At 40.8% G+C, this 18,419-nt stretch overlaps 1 non-coding gene across 1 annotated transcript; it reads right to left on the reverse strand.

Annotated features, from left to right (window-relative positions):
* Positions 1-17,099: 17,099 nt before the first annotated feature.
* Positions 17,100-17,171, reverse strand: Trnap-agg. Its single transcript has one exon. It is a non-coding gene; the product is annotated as a tRNA-Pro (tRNA).
* Between the last annotated feature and the right edge of the window lie 1,248 nt (positions 17,172-18,419).

Here is an 18,419-nt window from a genome sequence, read left to right on the forward strand (position 1 = left end):
GCATTGCACACGAATGTTATGTCATAGCGTGGTGTGTAAAACAAGGATGCAGGAGAATTACAGTCAATTTACACGAAATACGTGTCGCGGAGTGTGATAATACCAGAACTGTCGCTGCGTAGTAACTGGCTTAGTAGTAAAGCTAGAGAACATGACGTGATGCGGTAGTTGGGTGTCACTAATGTAGAACTCCAGTTCGTAGTGATAACTAATGATAGACGACACAGCGGTACGGAGTACGTAACACACTTTATTTTATGGAAACTCGCAACATACAAGAATACACGACATAACAGACTCAAGTCACAGAGTGAACTGCACTGCACCGTCAACGCCTGAGATAAGACTGTGAGTCGTTTTCCGTGGCCAGCGGTGCTAACTTTCCCACAAGTCCATAACAATAATGTTACGATTCAGTGATTACACGCAAATGCAGAGCGTTTTATTGGCACAGATGCAATTTGATGATTAATGACTAATGTGTCTCATTTGTATTATTTAAAATCATTATTGACATTTATCAGAATTTTATTCGTAGAGCGACACCAGCGATATCTGTGACTGGTGCCACTCAGCCAGATGAGTTAGCAAGGGTTGTGGGATCTACATTACTATCAAAATACAATTTCAATGAGAGGCTGTGTCTGTTTATTTGTTAATAACTTGTCAAATCGTGGTTCATTTTAGAGACATAAATAACCAAATCATTTTCTAATCTAAGCCTATTTCTCTTCTTAGTTTTTATGTTCACCTACAGATCTGCTAAGCACTGTAGAATTCACAAGTTGGTTCTCTCTGCTATGCCAGAACAAATACCACTCTACCTTTCCTCTATAAGGCAGAGTCCTCTGGGATATTTTGAGAAGCACTCAACGTGCACACAGAGCAGCAGTCACCACATGGACAGGGAGGGCCCCTTGTAAACACATACACTTGAACCACAGTACATTCTGTAGTAGCTGTCACAGCTACATGTTGAAGACTGCAGAAACTTCTGTAGGCCACTGTTCACCACCGCCAGACTTTGGCTGCATCGGCAATTGCACACTCATCTTCCACATGCTCAGAGGTCAGAGACACTGCTGCTGTGACCACCCACCAGTTAACTGGCCAGTTTACTTAGGTGATAGGGTGGGGAGGGGAAATAATTGTCCAGCACAAACACTCTCAATATTGAATCATCTCAAATTTCTGCATAAAAATTGAAGAATACTCACAACACATGTGATCACAAAGGCTGCCTAACATACTGAGTATTAGTTCGCTATTCACCCGCCTGGAGGGCTACATGGTTAACTGAACTGCATCCTTGTAACCCACCTCACCAGTTCAGGAGGCTCAGCAGTGGCTCGCACCTTAAGCTCGAAATGACATTCATTCTGGCCACTGTCTACCTCCACCTTGCTCCTGGACACAAGTGTTGTTGTCCTAGAAATCTAGCCACATATTTATCAGTTTAATTAAAATTAAATATTACGATTGCAGAACCCTTACAGTGACATTCTACTATGAGCAAACTATCAGAAATACCTTATGAGCAAACATAGTCCCACCCACATAATTTGCTTCACACATGTCAGAACACTGACCACAGTAGCTTTACACCCCAACACATATACATTTCAGGCAAGCAATGCGATTATCGTTTGTATGTCTATAGTGTCAAAAAAAATGGTAAGTGCACACACACACACACACACACACACACACACACACACACACACACACACACACCAGCTAGGTGTCTTGATTCTCCCCAGTTCTAGGAAATTAAGTAACATTTACGTCTTCTAGCAAATCAGATTCAAGAACTGACTGAAGGTATTTTCAATCAGCGCTTCTGGCTTCTGCTGTACCCTGCCAAGACTCTCTCAAACAAGTGTTGTAAAGCACAGGCGTCCATCAGTATGTGATAACACTATTTGACAAGGGTTCTATTTCTGATATTAAAGTGTGTGCTCCTAAACCACTTTACCATGGGAAATTCAAATATGTAAACAAAATATTGTTGTCAAGGAGACTTTTTATGTAATATATATATATATCCACAATTCATGCCAAACACAGGGATGCTATAGAGAAATTCGGGTATGTTGCCGCATCCAGTAGTGATGGAATGTGACAATTTCTTGTTCAACAGCAGGTGGAAGAATCAGAGGTCAATGGGTCATCCCCTGCCACACCTATGTCATTAAGACCACCTGCAATAGCTCATTAACCCGAACGGCGACAGCTGGTCGCTGCCACGGCAGTCAACTTTCACGCTTCCCAGAGGCAGGTGCATCGAGTTTACAACAGTGGTGTTGGCTGTAATTTGTGTCAATCTTAACGAGTGCGTGTTTTGGCTGACAGGTAACAGCCTCTGTCATATTTCTGGGCACAGTTGAACTTATAAGTTTCTGTGTTTAAACCGATTTAGCCTGGTGTTGAAGGTAAATTGACTGCTTGTTTTTACATATCAGCGTTTGTCTAGTGTTAATGTAGTGCAAGTGTATTACTGAAGAGGTATTTTTAAATTTTTAGAGATGCCACGTCGTCGTGGATATCGATATAAGCCAGAACATCTGCTGTATCTGTGGGAAGTTCACCTTTGTCAGAAATAGGAAGAAAATTTCAACAGTCATAAAGGAAGCATATAAACATTACTTTGGAGTAGAGATAGGAGACCAAGATAAAGAATGGGCACCACATTTCTGTTGTGCTACATGTTGCTGTGAACTAATTCAGTAGTGGAAAGGTAAACAGGATGTGGCGTTGTTCGCTGTGCCCATGGTGTGGAGAGAGCCTAAGGACCATGTTACTTATTGTTATTTCTGTCTAACAAAAATTCAGGGTTTTACAAACAACCAACCAAAGATGCACACTGTTTAGCCAGACCTGCCTTCTGGTGAATGCCAGTGTAGCATTCTGACAGCCTTCTAGTACCTTTAAGAGCTCCAGGTCAAGTTCGGAGTGACAGTGAAGTACGTAGTACTGAAAAAATCACAGATGATGGTCCTTTATATCACTGCACAAGTGAGTCATCGTCACACTTGTTAACACAAACAGATTTAAATGACTTAGTATGTGATCCAGGGCTAAGTAAACAAAAGGCGCATCTGCTTGGTTCAAGATTACAAGAGTATAATCTACTCCACCAAAGTACTAAAATCAGAGTGTTCAGGCAAAGAGAACATGCCTTTCTTTCCTATTTTGCAACTGACGGAGCACTGACATTTTGCAATGACGTTGCTGGCCTAATGAAAGTGCTGAACTTCACCTATATTTCACAGGAGTGGACACTTTTCGTAGATGTATCGAAAACGAGTCTCAAGGGTGTTTTGGTCCACAATGGAACCCCAAAATACCTTCTGCTCCTGTAGCTTATGGCAACTTGACCAAAGAGAATTACGAATTCGTACAAAAGATGCTAAATTCATTACAATGCAATGAATGCATATGGAAAATATGTGTAGATTTCAAAGTAATTGCTATGGTAGTGGGAATGCAACAGGGTGACGCGAAGTGTGCATGTCTTACTTGGGAGTGGGATAGTCGAGACAGAAATTCTCATTACGTTAAAAATAAATGGCCTAGGCAGAGATAGAAAGTGCGTGAAAACAATGTACAATGTGAAAGTCTGGTAACTCCTGAAGATATACTACTTCCACCGCTTCACATCATCAGACTTGGCCTAATGAAACAATTCGTAAAGGCCTTGGATCCAACAGACAGTGGGTTTGCATATCTAGCTACCAGATTCCCCGCTGCAAAAATAAAGGAAGGTGTAGGCCTATTTGTGGGCCCATAAATCATGGAGCTGCAGAAAGATGCAAATCTTGAAGCAAGTTTAACTGACAAAGAAAAGACAGCATGGGACTGTTTCATGATGGTGTCAGAAAACTTCCTCGGAGGAAGAAGAGCTACTAACTACAAAGCAATGGTGAATGACATGATCAAAACATATCAAGTTCTGGGGTCAATATGTCTTCGAACGTACGTATGCTGGACTCTTATCTGGACTACTTCACATAGAGTTGTAATGACATATCGGATGAACATGGCGAAAGATTCCATAAAGACATCTCTGCCCTAGAAAGGCATTATGAAGGGAACTGGGTACCTCCTACGTTAGCAGAGTATTGCTGGAATATCATTCGAGAGAAGAAAGATCCACAATGCAAGAGAAAAAAAAGTGATGTTCATTACAATACAGTGGCTCAATTTTGTCAATTTTCTGTAATTTTTCATGTCAAGTAAATACTACAAAGCGTATACACGAAGATTACTGTGTTATATGTTAAATCTCACCCTCCATTAATGTGATGAATTTATAACATCATAAAAACGTGAATTTGTTTATCGAATTTCACCTCACGTTTGCTGCATATATCAGATACAGAAAAGAGAAATAAAAATCGACTACTCATAGACTATCCCTGACAGAAAAAAAACTAAAAATATTTTTGAATTCAGCACTCGAAGTACAACTACAATGACAATGTATTTTTTCAGAAATAGAAAAAAAGTTTTTTTGTAGAACAGTGTAATCAACAATACACACGAAAGGATTGCAAAGACATCACAGATATGCGTTGGTGTACAGTAATGAACACTGCAGTCGATAGTGAGACGAAGAACATGTGAGGATCTGCTTAGGGGAGCCAATGAGAGGACGTTGTGTGTATCTCTGATGTTACATCCATATTGCCTGCCCTGTTTATTCATTGTGGCGGAGAAAGTTGTACTCTTGCATAGGTATATTGTACAGGTGTTTATGAAATGAATCTATCACCCATTACGGTCGGATACACTCGTCAGTGCGTTAAAATCACAATTCTTGTGTCAAATCTATTCTCTCCTTACAGTTAGACAAACGTAATTATTTACAGGAATAGTAGTCTCATCAGTTCCCACACACATCCGGTGATATGTCGGAACACTAACAACAGTAACTTTATGTTCCAACAGCATAACTTACCTGGCAAGCAGAGTGATTATCATTTATACACTCCTGGAAATGGAGAAAAGAACACATTGACACCGGTGTGTCAGACCCACCATACTTGCTCCGGACACTGCGAGAGGGCTGTACAAGCAATGATCACACGCACGGCACAGCGGACACACCAGGAACCGCGGTGTTGGCCGTCGAATGGCGCTAGCTGCGCAGCATTTGTGCACCGCCGCCGTCAGTGTCAGCCAGTTTGCCGTGGCATACGGAGCTCCATCGCAGTCTTTAACACTGGTAGCATGCCGCGACAGCGTGGACGTGAACCGTATGTGCAGTTGACGGACTTTGAGCGAGGGCGTATAGGGGGCATGCGGGAGGCCTGGTGGACGTACCGCCGAATTGCTCAACACGTGGGGCGTGAGGTCTCCACAGTACATCGATGTTGTCGCCAGTGGTCGGCGGAAGGTGCACGTGCCCGTCGACCTGGGACCGGACCGCAGCGACGCACGGATGCACGCCAAGACCGTAGGATCCTACGCAGTGCCGTAGGGGACCGCACCGCCACTTCCCAGCAAATTAGGGACACTGTTGCTCCTGGGGTATCGGCGAGGACCATTCGCAACCGTCTCCATGAAGCTGGGCTACGATCCCGCACACCGTTAGGCCGTCTTCCGCTCACGCCCCAACATCGTGCAGCCCGCCTCCAGTGGTGTCGCGACAGGCGTGAATGGAGGGACGAATGGAGACGTGTCGTCTTCAGCGATGAGAGTCGCTTCTGCCTTGGTGCCAATGATGGTCGTATGCGTGTTTGGCGCCGTGCAGGTGAGCGCCACAATCAGGACTGCATACGACCGAGGCACACAGGGCCAACACCCGGCATCATGGTGTGGGGAGCGATCTCCTACACTGGCCGTACACCACTGGTGATCGTCGAGGGGACACTGAATAGTGCACGGTACATCCAAACCGTCATCGAACCCATCGTTCTACCATTCCTAGACCGGCAAGAGAACTTGCTGTTCCAACAGGACAATGCACGTCCGCATGTATCCCGTGCCACCCAACGTGCTCTAGAAGGTGTAAGTCAACTACCCTGGCCAGCAAGATCTCTGGATCTGTCCCCCATTGAGCATGTTTGGGACTGGATGAAGCGTCGTCTCACGCGGTCTGCACGTCCAGCACGAACGCTGGTCCAACTGAGGCGCCAGGTGGAAATGGCATGGCAAGCCGTTCCACAGGACTACATCCAGCATCTCTACGATCGTCTCCATGGGAGAATAGCAGCCTGTATTGCTGCGAAAGGTGGATATACACTGTACTAGTGCCGACATTGTGCATGCTCTGTTGCCTGTGTCTATGTGCCTGTGGTTCTGTCAGTGTGATCATCTGATGTATCTGACCCCAGGAATGTGTCAATAAAGTTTCCCCTTCCTGGGACAATGAATTCACGGTGTTCTTATTTCAATTTCCAGGAGTGTAGATGAATAACGAAATAATGAGAAACCAGTTGTATAAAAGAAATTTAATTTCTTTGCCAGCTTTGGGCAGTTAGCGCCCTTTTTCAGAAGGTTATACCTATCACATTATTTGAGTGTGTCAACCATAAGATGCATACAGCAAAAGTAGTATAAAGAAGCGAATCAACAACTGCAGATATGCCAGAACAGGTACCGTTGGGCCTTCAAGACCCGATCGATAGTGTTCGTTTTTTTATAACCTCATGAAGAAGGGCACTAAGCCTGAAACTGGTGAATTTCTTTCATGCAACTAGTTGCTTATTATTTCGTTATATACGACTACAATTGCTGAGGATGGATAAAATACAAAATACAGGGTGTACATAAAGTCCAGAAACACTTTCAGTTATATGTTACACAAGAACCAAACATTGTACAGATCTCACACATATGTCTTTTTGAAGAGAAACCCTGAAATTTTTTTAATCATGTATACCGCCACAACTTAGTTTGGTAATTTACTGATAGTCAGCGCTAGTGGCAAACATGGCGAGTCCAGGTGTGGAGCGAGCTTTCTGTGTGTTTGAATTCGACAAAAACAAGTGTGCTACAGCTGTTCAACGGATGTTTAGAACCAAGTATGGTAAGAAGCCACCAACAAGGAAGGCCATTTTCACTGGTACAACAAATTCGTTATGGTTGGTTGCTTGTGCCCGACAAAGAGAAGCGGATGTCCGAGTGTGAGTGAAGTGAATGTGGAGTGTGCACGAGTGACATTCATAAGCCGTCCAAGGAAATCTGTGCGTTGTGCATCCCGTGAACTCGAAATGGCTCCAATGACTGTATGGAAAGTTCTGCGACTCAAATTGGAGCTAGAGCAGGAGCTGCCGCATCGATGGATCGGCTGTGCTACAGAAGGGGACCGCTGTTTCATGAAATGGCCTCCTTGATCACCAGATCTCACTCCATATAACTTACTTCTGTCGGGACACATTAAAGATCTGGTGTGTGTACCGCCTCTACCATGTGATGTAGCAGAGCTCCGGGAGAGAATACAGGAAGCGACTGCCGCAATCGACAATGTCATGCTGGGGCGGGTTCAAAAATGGTTCAAATGGCTCTGAGCACAATGGGACTTAACTACTGTGGTCATCAGTCCCCTAGAACTTAGAACTACTTAAACCTAACTAACCTAAGGACATCACACACATCCATGCCCGAGGCAGGATTCGAACCTGCGACCGTAGCAGTCGCGCGGTTCCGGACTGCGCGCCTAGAACCGCTAGACCACCGCGGCCGGCCTGGGGCGGGTGTGGCAAGAATTCGATTACCGTATTGACCTCTGCCGGATCATTCATGGTTCGCATATCGAATGTTTGTAAAAGAGATTTTCAGAGTTTCTCTTCAAAATGCAATATGTATGACATCTGCACAATGTTTAGTTCTTGTCCAATGAATAATTGAAAGTGTCTCTGGACTTTATGTAAACCTTGTATTTATAGGTGTATAGCGTCTGAAAAATTATGGTATGTCAACCCTCACACCAGCTGGGTGCCATTACGTGCAGCCTACCATCGCTTCCCAATAGCAAAACCCTCCCACCACACATTTGTTATCACCACGTATTTATTGAGGAATAAAGATCATAATTACAATTAAAAAGCCCTCGCGTCTTTTATGTATGTTACGTTCGTTCCTCACAAGAGCTGGCATATTCCAGAGCAGAAAGAGTAACTTAGAAGGATCCAGCTAACTTATAGAAAATATCATCTCATCTCCCCTAGACGTCTCACCCCCATGACATGCCTTCCACGAAATGATTTAACATATAGGTCTTCCAATCAATAAGAATCAAGAACAGACTGTGGCAGCTGATATGTTCCAATCCACACTCTGGCCTTGGCGTATCACTGAAGCGACCCATGGTTCAATGGACAGTGTGTATGTTGAAATCCAGTACTCACCTGCACCACACTTTCTGAAAGCCTCATTGTACTTCGTTACTCACAGTCGCCAGAACAGAGAGGGGTAAGGAATGGAATGATTTTCGCATACGCAAACGAACGTGTAACTATCCTCGTATATGTACGAAACGAGGATTGCCTTGCCTTTAACTACCTAGTTTCAACTATTTTTCAACGTCTTCCAACTGCCCACTACCCACATCCGAAAAACAAGCACATAGATCATCATAAATAGGGAAATCCTGGGGATTTTTATCGGGTTAACGAATAAGCTCTACGTATACATTTACACACAGAAAACAACAATTCCTATATTTTCGGTTGGTGTGGTTTTAATAACGTATAATTTTAATAACGTATAATTGATTCACCCAAATGGGCAATGGATCCACCTTCTTCAGTGTGGATAAACAAGCATGTCCGACCTCTTGCGGGAATCTCTGAGTAGCTACCATGGAGGAAATGGACAGGGACTGCGCATAGGTGGCGCTCAGTGGAAGCATGGGGCAAACATGAACCATGCCAAGATAGTCTACACAGCTGCGACTACACTGTGCCCTGGGTGGCTCAGTGGTTAACGTACCTGACCAGTAAGCAGGAGAACCTGGGTTTGAGTTCCAGTCTGGCGCACGTTTTCACTTGTCGCTACTTATTCCGTGTAATGTCCCGATGCAGCTGACATCCGTAATCCCTTGTCTTGCCTTCCCTTTCCTTTCTCCCCCCTTCACCTTCAGTTTACATTTAATAACATTAATCTTATTCTTTACCTTATTATTCAAATCTACATTGCACTCATCTAGTTCTTTCTCCAGCCAGTAATTTGACAGATACAAATAAAGGTACGAGGGTCACTCCAAAAGAAATGCACATTATTTTTGTAAAACTGCAGTTTTCATTCTGCATGTGTGAAAGTTGTACAGTGTGTAAATACATCCTTCTCCCTTGTTTTCAAACGTAGTTCAACCTGTTCCCGTGAGTGGCGCCATCACAGCATCTCTTCAACATGGCTGCTACACTTGACGTTCGTCAGAAGCAACATGCTGTCATAGAATTCCTGTGCTGTGAAAACGAGACACTGGGAAACATTCACAAGAGGTTGAAAAACGTGTATGGAGATGCTGCTGTCGATCGCAGTACAGTTAGTTGGTGGGATAGGGGAAGGAAGTGTTTGCAGAATCCTGGAAGTGTTGGCGTTAAAAAAGGTTTGTGCTAGGTGGGTTCCCAGGATGTTGACAGTGCCTCACAAAGAAACATGAAAAACGGTATGCAGCGAACTTTTGGAACAGTAAGAGAGTGGTAGAGATGAATTTCTTGGAAGAATTGTGACCGATGATGAAACATGGCTCCATCATTTTTCACCAGAGACGAAGAGGCAATCAATGGAGTGGCATCATGCAAATTCACCCAAAGAAAGAAAATTCAAAACCACACCTTCTGCTGGAAAAGTTATGGGCATGGTGTTTTTCGATTCCGAAGGACTCTTGCTTGTGGACATCACGCCAAGTGGAACCACCATAAATTCTGATGCATATGTGACGACACTTAAGAAACTTCAAGCTCGACTGAGTCGTGTTCGACCACATCGGCAAAAGCAGGATGTTTTGCTGTTGCACGACAATGCACGGCCACATGTCAGTCAAAAAACCATGGAAGCGATCACAAAACTCGTATGGACAACACTGAAACACACGCCTTACAGTCCTGACCTGGCTCCATGTGGCTATCATCTCTTTGGGAAACTGAAAGACTCCCTTCGTGGAACAAGGTTTGAAGATGATGACTCCTTTGTGCACGCTGCCAAACAGTGGTTCCAACAGGTTGGTCCAGAATTTTAGCGTGCGGGTATACAGGCGCTGGTTCCAAGATGACGTAAGGCAGTTGAGAGGGATGGAAATTGTGTGGAGGAATGAAAATATTGTTCCTAAAGGATGTATCTACACACTGTAAAACTTTCAAACATGTAGAATAAAAGATGGATTTAAAAAAAAATTGTGTACATTTCTTTTGAAGTGACCCTCGTATGTTCTCGAATTCGAAAACATATCTAACTTTTTGCCTGTAAGCTATATATGTTTATGGCTTTAACAATTAGCTCTGTTTCTTCTAGCAGTTCTAGACGAGAGCATTCAGTGATTTTAATCTTGCTTCTTATTTCCTGCTTAATATTATTTTTTATAACACTCCATATCTTCCTGGGTGCACACTACTAGCTCTTCTGCTGCACATTTTTGTGGAATTTCCTTATATTCACAACTTTTACAAACGAGTCGCCATTAAATGCTGTTATGCCGCCGGTTTTAAGCTCTGAAAACGGTTGTTCTGTTGCAAAATGCGCAACATCCAGTCCAGCACACTTGGATACGATGTAACCATCCATTTTAAGCAGATCCAAAATGGAGCTTTGTAAACAGGTTTTTCGTGTGTGCTTTTGTGTAATAGACCTGCTCCGATCCATTATTTTTAGCCAGGACTCCAACATATGGCCACTTACGGGTGCTATTAATATTAAATGCAGATATTTTATGTTCTCCAGTGGTAGCCAGATTTCGCCACACACCGTTTTCAAAACATTATGTAAGCTTTGCCTGCGCATTTGCAATAGCTTCCTCTCTTTCCAGTTGCAGTTTATATTTTTCTTTCGTGGCAATTGTCTTCGCTATATACCCCAGTTTTCGTTTCTTGGCTTCGATCTCTTCTATTTCTAGTTTTCTTTTCCGTACACACACACACACACACGCGCCATGCTAACTGCACTTAAAGGCGTAATTTCTTTAAAGGGGAATGGCTTAAGTCCTGTGGGACGTTTACTCTTTTTCTTAAAACTTGTGGAATAACTCTGTAGATACCAGTCCAAATTCTGTGATATCTATATCTGACGGTACTGTGGAGAACAATGTCCTGGATTGAGAGAAATATGTTTCTCCTGCTTTACTATAGTGTTTCAGTATAATACTTACGTTGTCTTTGTTGGAGTCAGTGTTAAGATTCTTCACATAGTTTATGGGTAGATAATTAAAACTGTGTGCAAACAGTACATAACTAATAAGCTTTTCTTGGTCTTGAGAGTCTGGCAGGGCCACTTGCATACCAGTTAACTTTTGGCTATTCTTGTTACCACAGTAGACAAACTGCAGAATATTGTTAACCATCTCACAGCAGCTGTTCTGTAAATTATTAGTTAGCTGACACCACGTGGATGTAATCAACACAGGCTACATGGAGCATATTGTAAATACTGTTTGTTATAGTTTAAAATACTTGAACAGTTTTGCACAGGGCCAAACACACAATCCATTCTGTAGTTGTATATTGCAGCCTCCAGTTTGGTAATACCATGCTGTTTACCAAGAAGGACCTAAAAGTTTCTCGTAGTTGCATGTCTGGGCAGTTTACAAAATCCAACTTCGTTCACACCTCGGCTTGTGATAAGACATATAATTTGTTGTATATCTTTACTCTATAGTTGGAGGTCAACCTATGAAACAGTCTATTTCAACTGTATTATCGTTGTCCACAATCACATTCATGCTTCTCTGGCGGTCTCCTTCCATGCAGAAGTTGTGCTTTGATACTAGGCAGTCGCATATCTTGATTTTATTAAAAATCCCTAGAAATCTTGCGTTATGTCCAAATCCAAAAGATAACAGTCCTCTACACGTAGCTGTTGCAATATACCAGGCAGCTCTTCCATTAGAACGTCCATTTAACGTCAGGTTTATATGGTATAACAACAGGATTTCTATATTTCTTCGAAATGGTTTCCATTGCTTCCTTGCCGATTTTATCCAATATTCCCCCTGCGCCTCTTTACTTCATTTCGATTGTAACTGAAGAATTATGTTTTATTCCTCTTCGCAGAATGTAGATCTAATGATGATCCCTTTAGAAGATCTAAACCAGTCATCTACAAACAAAAATTACCAAGCTATATGCGACCATGACTGTGTTAACTGAAGAATTCGAAATATTAATAGCTCACTGTTTTCCTGGACCAATGTTCAAAAAAATTTCACCTGCTATAAGCATTATGATGTGAATGCACAATTTGTCAGCTTTATGGTCTTCCTCCTATTAAACTACGCTGTGATGGCTGTAAACAGAACAAATAAAAAAATAATTTCTAAAAGTATTTTTTTCTTTCTTTCTTAAAAAAATTTATGTGTTTAAGGATAACAACATAGCATGTTGGTTAGATTACGGGAATGGGAAATTATTTCCGCCAGGAATCTATCACCTTATTCATTAAGCTATAGTGACTGCAAGTCTTGATCAACTGTTGTTTCACACTCGAATGAGCTTGCACAAGTGTGTGTCTTTTTCATATGTGACATACTCATTACCTATGCAGGTGGCTTATCAAGACTGCAGCTGCCAATGTAGGCATGGCCCTGTCTCTTTCTCTCTACATCTGCTAGAGACAATGACTGCAGTAGTGTTAAAGGCAGTGGCGAGGAGGCTGTGGAGGTGGCAGCAGTGGGGATGGTGGCAGCTGGAAACTAGTGCTTGTAAGTACTGACACCTGGTAAGTAGGACCAGCTTATGACCATGCTTATTTTTTGGATAAAAATCAGTAGCATTGCTCTCCAGTGAGCTATAGTTATAAAATATTTGAATTATAGGATAGGGATGTGGTGGAAAAGAAGAAAATTTTGTAGGCAGTATTATTTTCTGTTTATATATACACATATAAATTGTCACAATTATGTACACTTGTGTTCTGCAATATTTTCCAAATAACTGTTTTCTATAGGCCTTAATTTCGGCGTGTATAGTATCCAGTCTTGTAAGAGCAACTACCTGCTCCTCAATTTGGTCCTACAGAACTTGACATATAAATAAATAAATCTGTCATCCATGAATTCAGCTTATATGACTTTATACTTGTAGGATCTACACTTGTAGACTTTGGCATTGGATGAATACAGCCATTTGTACACTGTTCTGATTGCTTCTTATTTACATTATTCTCAAGCAAATAGTACTCAAACTCACAGTATGCACCTCTAGCATAAGAATACCAGCTGCTCATTCTGTCTATAGCAATATTTAACACACAGTATAGATCGCCCAAGTTAACAACACTAGAGTGTTCTGTATTAATGAGTGTGTTTCCTGAGGTTAATTCCTGTATTGCCTCCCCATACATATAGGCTACTGATACCTTTTTCCTAACTATATGGATGTCAGTAGGTTAATGGGATAGGTCATACTCATTTTTCTCAATGTACTCCATCATACTGCATAGGTAGTTTTTTTTTTTGTACCAAAAATACTCCACTCTAGCAATAACACACTGAATGTCCTCTACTTAAATTACTACATCAAAGTCATGGGGGTGGGTGGTTGGGTGGGGGGGGGGGAGATGCAGGGGAGTTAGCCTATATTCATATGTTTAGATTCACTAGTACTCATATTACTCATATTGGAGAAAAGCAGTATTCTATTGGCACTTAACTGAGGCTTGGTGACCTCAGGTAGTTCCAGCAGCAGCTGTTGCTACTGTGGCTTTGGTGGTGGCGGCACAGAATAATCAAACGGCTGTGGGCTGCGTCTGCTGTTATGGTGCAAGCAAAATAAGTTGAACAGCTTCATTCCTGGTGAAGCATTTCAGATAGTACTGCACTGCTGGGGTCTGTTGCACTGCTGGAAAAAGTAATTAAAAAACATGAGTATAAACAAGCATATTAATAAGTGAATAACAGCAATAATATTAATAATAAGTAATAGACCAATACTTACTTTCAAAAGTCACAGACGTCTTCTGGTGACCTCTGTTGTTGCCGCTACTGCTGCTCCTGCTGGCACTTAATGGTGATTCTTCCACTATTGTGTATAGACCATGAAATTGGATATTTTATAATAAAAAAAAGTGGATTGGTCCAGAGAGAAAGAGGGATGAGTGGGAATGGAAGGAGGGATGGGAGTCACATTGAATTTTATTTTTTACTTTTTTGAGTCATGTCTTCTGACTGGTTCGATGTGGCCAACCATGAATTTCCCTCCTGTGCCAGTCTTTTCACTTCAGAGTATTACTTGCAATCTACATCCTCAATTATTTGCTGGCCGTATTCCAGTCTCTGTCTTCCTCTGCAGCTCTGTCTAGTACCATGGAAGTTATTCCCTAATATCGTAACAGATGTCTTATCTTCCTGTCCCTTCTTCTTGCCTGTGTTTCCCATATGTTCCTTTTCTCACAAATTCTGCCGAGAAGCTCCTAATTCCTTACCTAGTCAGTCCAACTAATTTTCAACTTTCGTCTGTAACACCACGTCTCAAATGCTTCTATTCTCTTCTGTTCCGGTTTTTGCATGTTTCAGAAATTTCTTCCTTAAATTAAGGCCTATATTTGATACTAGCAGACTTCTCTTGGTCAATAATGCTCTTTTCTCCTGTGCTAGTCTGATTTTTATTTCCTCATTGCTCCATCTATCATGGGTTATTTTACTGGCTAGGTAGCAGAATTCCTTAACGTCATCTGCTGCGTTATTACCAACTTTGATGTTAAGTTTCTCGGTGTTCTCAACCTGCTACTTCTTATTACTTTCATCTTTCTTTGGTTTACTCCCAACCTTGAACATTCTTTGCACAGCGTGTCCTGTCTTATCAGTGACTTGAGATTAGAGATCAGTTATAACTGGTGTTGGTTGAACCAGCACTGCCCTGCTACTCCTATCTGACATCTCTTAAGTGAAATATGGTACCTTTTTTATTTTTGTATCACCTATGTCTAATAATTTCAGATCTCAAATAAAGATTTGTTTAAATATTAAAGCATTTCTGTGTTATGTTCTCCCAATTGAATTTGTTATCAAGTTGTAACCCTGGCAATTTAACACTGTCAGCCTCTTGTATCTGTTTTTTCCTCATAGTTTAGACACATAGTGGGAAGGAACTTCTTACAAGTTCTGAACTGCATATAGTGTGTGTATGTGTGTGCATCTACATCTACATGATTATTCTGCAATTCACATTTAAGTGCTTGGCAGAGGGTTCATCGAACCACAATCACACTTTCTCTCTACCATTCCACTCCCGAACAGCGCGCGGGAAAAACGAACACCTAAACCTTTCTGCTAGAGCTCTGATTTCTCTTATTTTATTTTGATGATCATTCCTACCTATGTAGGTTGGGCTCAACAAAATATTTTCGCATTTGGAAGAGAAAATTGGTGACTGAAATTTCGTAAATAGATCTCGCCGCGGAGAAAAACGTCTTTGATTTAATGACTTCCATCCCAATTCGCGTATCATATCTGCCATGAGGGGTGGGGGGTTGGAGGAGATGGGTGGCAGCACCTGCCTCTCTACGAAAATACCTTCACGAAGTGAACTTGAGTCCTGCTATACATCATAGGTAGACATGTCAATTCAGAATCAGTCTGAAGAAAGGGAGAAGATGTAATGTACTGCCATACAAGAGATACGCGGCATTGATTGCTGATCAATTCACCAATTCATTCCTTGATATATTATTTACTTTACTTTCCTTCTGCAAAAAAATTTTCTGTATATGAGACTGCTGTGTGCCAAAATATTTAAATCTCACCATAAAACTATGTACCAATGAAATATTACTTTTCATGACTGTCATGTGGCTTTCAACAAAGAGTTGCTCGAATCTATATTCCTGCATGCCAAAGACAGTGCACAGTGTAAGGTACATGGCCCTACTTGTGGGGTGCGTATTTAGCAGCTTCCACGGCCAACAAAGATTTGATTTTTAAGACTTCATATAATTATTGACTAAATTTAAAATGTTGTCATAATCGACACGGTAAGAGATATAATCTTGCATTAACGGTTTAACACGATAAGAAATAGTAAACATAGGAACTGTGTAGGCCTATACTCTATTTCTTGAGACAGCGTAAGGAGGAATGCAATAAGCAGCCAATAACTACATTATGAAACATGCCAATATGCGTAAGTCAGTAATTTACACAATTGTGTGGAAAACATATCGAAAGGCAAATAAAGATTCAATTTATATAGGTTCTGTTTCTATTTCAAAGTGCGCAGTTTGCCTTCAACATATTTATCTAGAGCACTTAGCGACTTTATTCGTAATTTCAAACTTTTTTATAATAAAAGTATTAACAGTTCATGCAGTAAAAGTTCAGCAGTAGTTATTACGTTTAAATTTATTATTTCTTTATTGCTATCTCTATCCGCAACACATTTTGCTGACAGTATACACACTTACTACTGAATGCATCTGCAAAATTATGTCATTTTACGACTCATAATTCGAGAGCTATGACGTCATAAGCACTGAGGCCAGTGAAAAAATACTGTAGCTGTTTTATACTTCGGAGTTAGAACATTTAAAGAATGAGGGTAGGGGGGTTACTGGTTTTTTACTAAATGAACTTACTTTATTAACTATATTCTTATGCTGTTACTGGACAACAATATCGTACAATTGTCACTTTGTAATCTTTGGTTATCTGTTACCAATGGTTGGCTGTTTCTTTTCGTAACCTAATGATGCTTTTAGGAAAATGGCGTATATTTTCGTATATTATTCCACAAAGACGTCTTGTATGGTGCAACTATGAGGGTTCTAATAAAGAATCTAGTTTAATTTGCTCATTAATTCGTCCTAACACAGCTATGCTGCTTAGTGTGTTGTAATATTCTGTTCCTATATGGTAATGTGTATGAAAATGTATTAACAGCCGGGATAGAAATCAAATTGTCAAAGTTTCGGGAATTAAATAAGATGTAGGAGCAAAAAATAAATTCGGGCTCGTCCGGGATTTGAACCCGGGACCTCTCGCACCCTAAGCGAGAATCATACCCCTAGACCAACGAGCCACGTTCAGAATTCGGCAAATATTAAAGTTTTGACGAGTACTAGCCTTGTCAGTACATAAAGTTACATTAGCATAGGAACTTTATTGTCATACACAGTCTGATGATTGTGACATAGGCGACTCTTCGGTTTAAAGCTACTTCTCATTGTAAGTATACAGAATAATTGCAGGTATTCTGTAATTGTAAGTACCACAGAGTGATTTAAAACAATCATGTTGAAAATAAAGTGAAATTGTGAATAAGTATTTACTTAAAGTACTTTTTTTAGCACGACAGAATAAAATGTAACATCAGGCACAGTTATTTGTAACAGTCAGCCATAAATTCTTCTACGCTGTAATAATATTTACTTGCTAGGTATTTTCGTAAATGATGTCCAAATTCTTCTGGTTAATAATTTTTAAATTTTTCACACACGTCATTTCCCAGACTCATACACTTACAGTAAGGTGCCTTCTCCAGCAGTTTTAGCCTATGATATATACCTATTTGAACCCAATAACTGATATTTGTTTCATGTTTCGTAATCATGCTTAAACAGATCATCCTGAAAAAGTTGTGGGTTTTGTTTAGAAAACTTAATTGTCTATATATATATATATATATATATATATATATATATATATATATATATATATATATATATATATATATATATATAGCGCCAGGTACAGTCATAAGATCAAGGGTCCTGAACAGAGGTTGGCACGATTCGATTGCCTTTTTTCTGCACCTCCCATGATTTTTTTCTGTAGCCGTAAGACTCTATGTACTTTTATTTTCTCTGATCGCCAAAAAATTATACCATATCTAATCACAGATACAAATATGCATGATATACAACTTTTCTGACTGATATTACTGTTATACTACTTATAACATTCATTGCAAGTAGTAGACTATTTAGACGATGCCACATGGCATCTACATGCATTTTACTGCAAACTACAAACATTTTACTGGTGAACTTTACCCACAGGCACGATTTACCTGAATGGTTATGTGTGAATAAGGAAATTCACAGAATTAATGCGAAACTTAAAAGTAGTTGTAGGCTATTCAGTAATGTGAAATTCATTGACTCAAGCACACTTGATAGAGAATGTTTTACGAAACATGGGCTTCACCTTAACAGAAATGGGAAGGCCAGGTTAGGAAACTTAATAAGGGAAGCAATTAAATGCAATTCCAAAGTGACAGCCACTGAACTGGGATGGTATAAATCTCCAGTAGCAGAAACATCAGCAC

Source organism: Schistocerca piceifrons, chromosome 5 (genome assembly GCF_021461385.2).
Source record: "Schistocerca piceifrons isolate TAMUIC-IGC-003096 chromosome 5, iqSchPice1.1, whole genome shotgun sequence".
NCBI classification, from domain to species: domain Eukaryota; kingdom Metazoa; phylum Arthropoda; class Insecta; order Orthoptera; family Acrididae; genus Schistocerca; species Schistocerca piceifrons.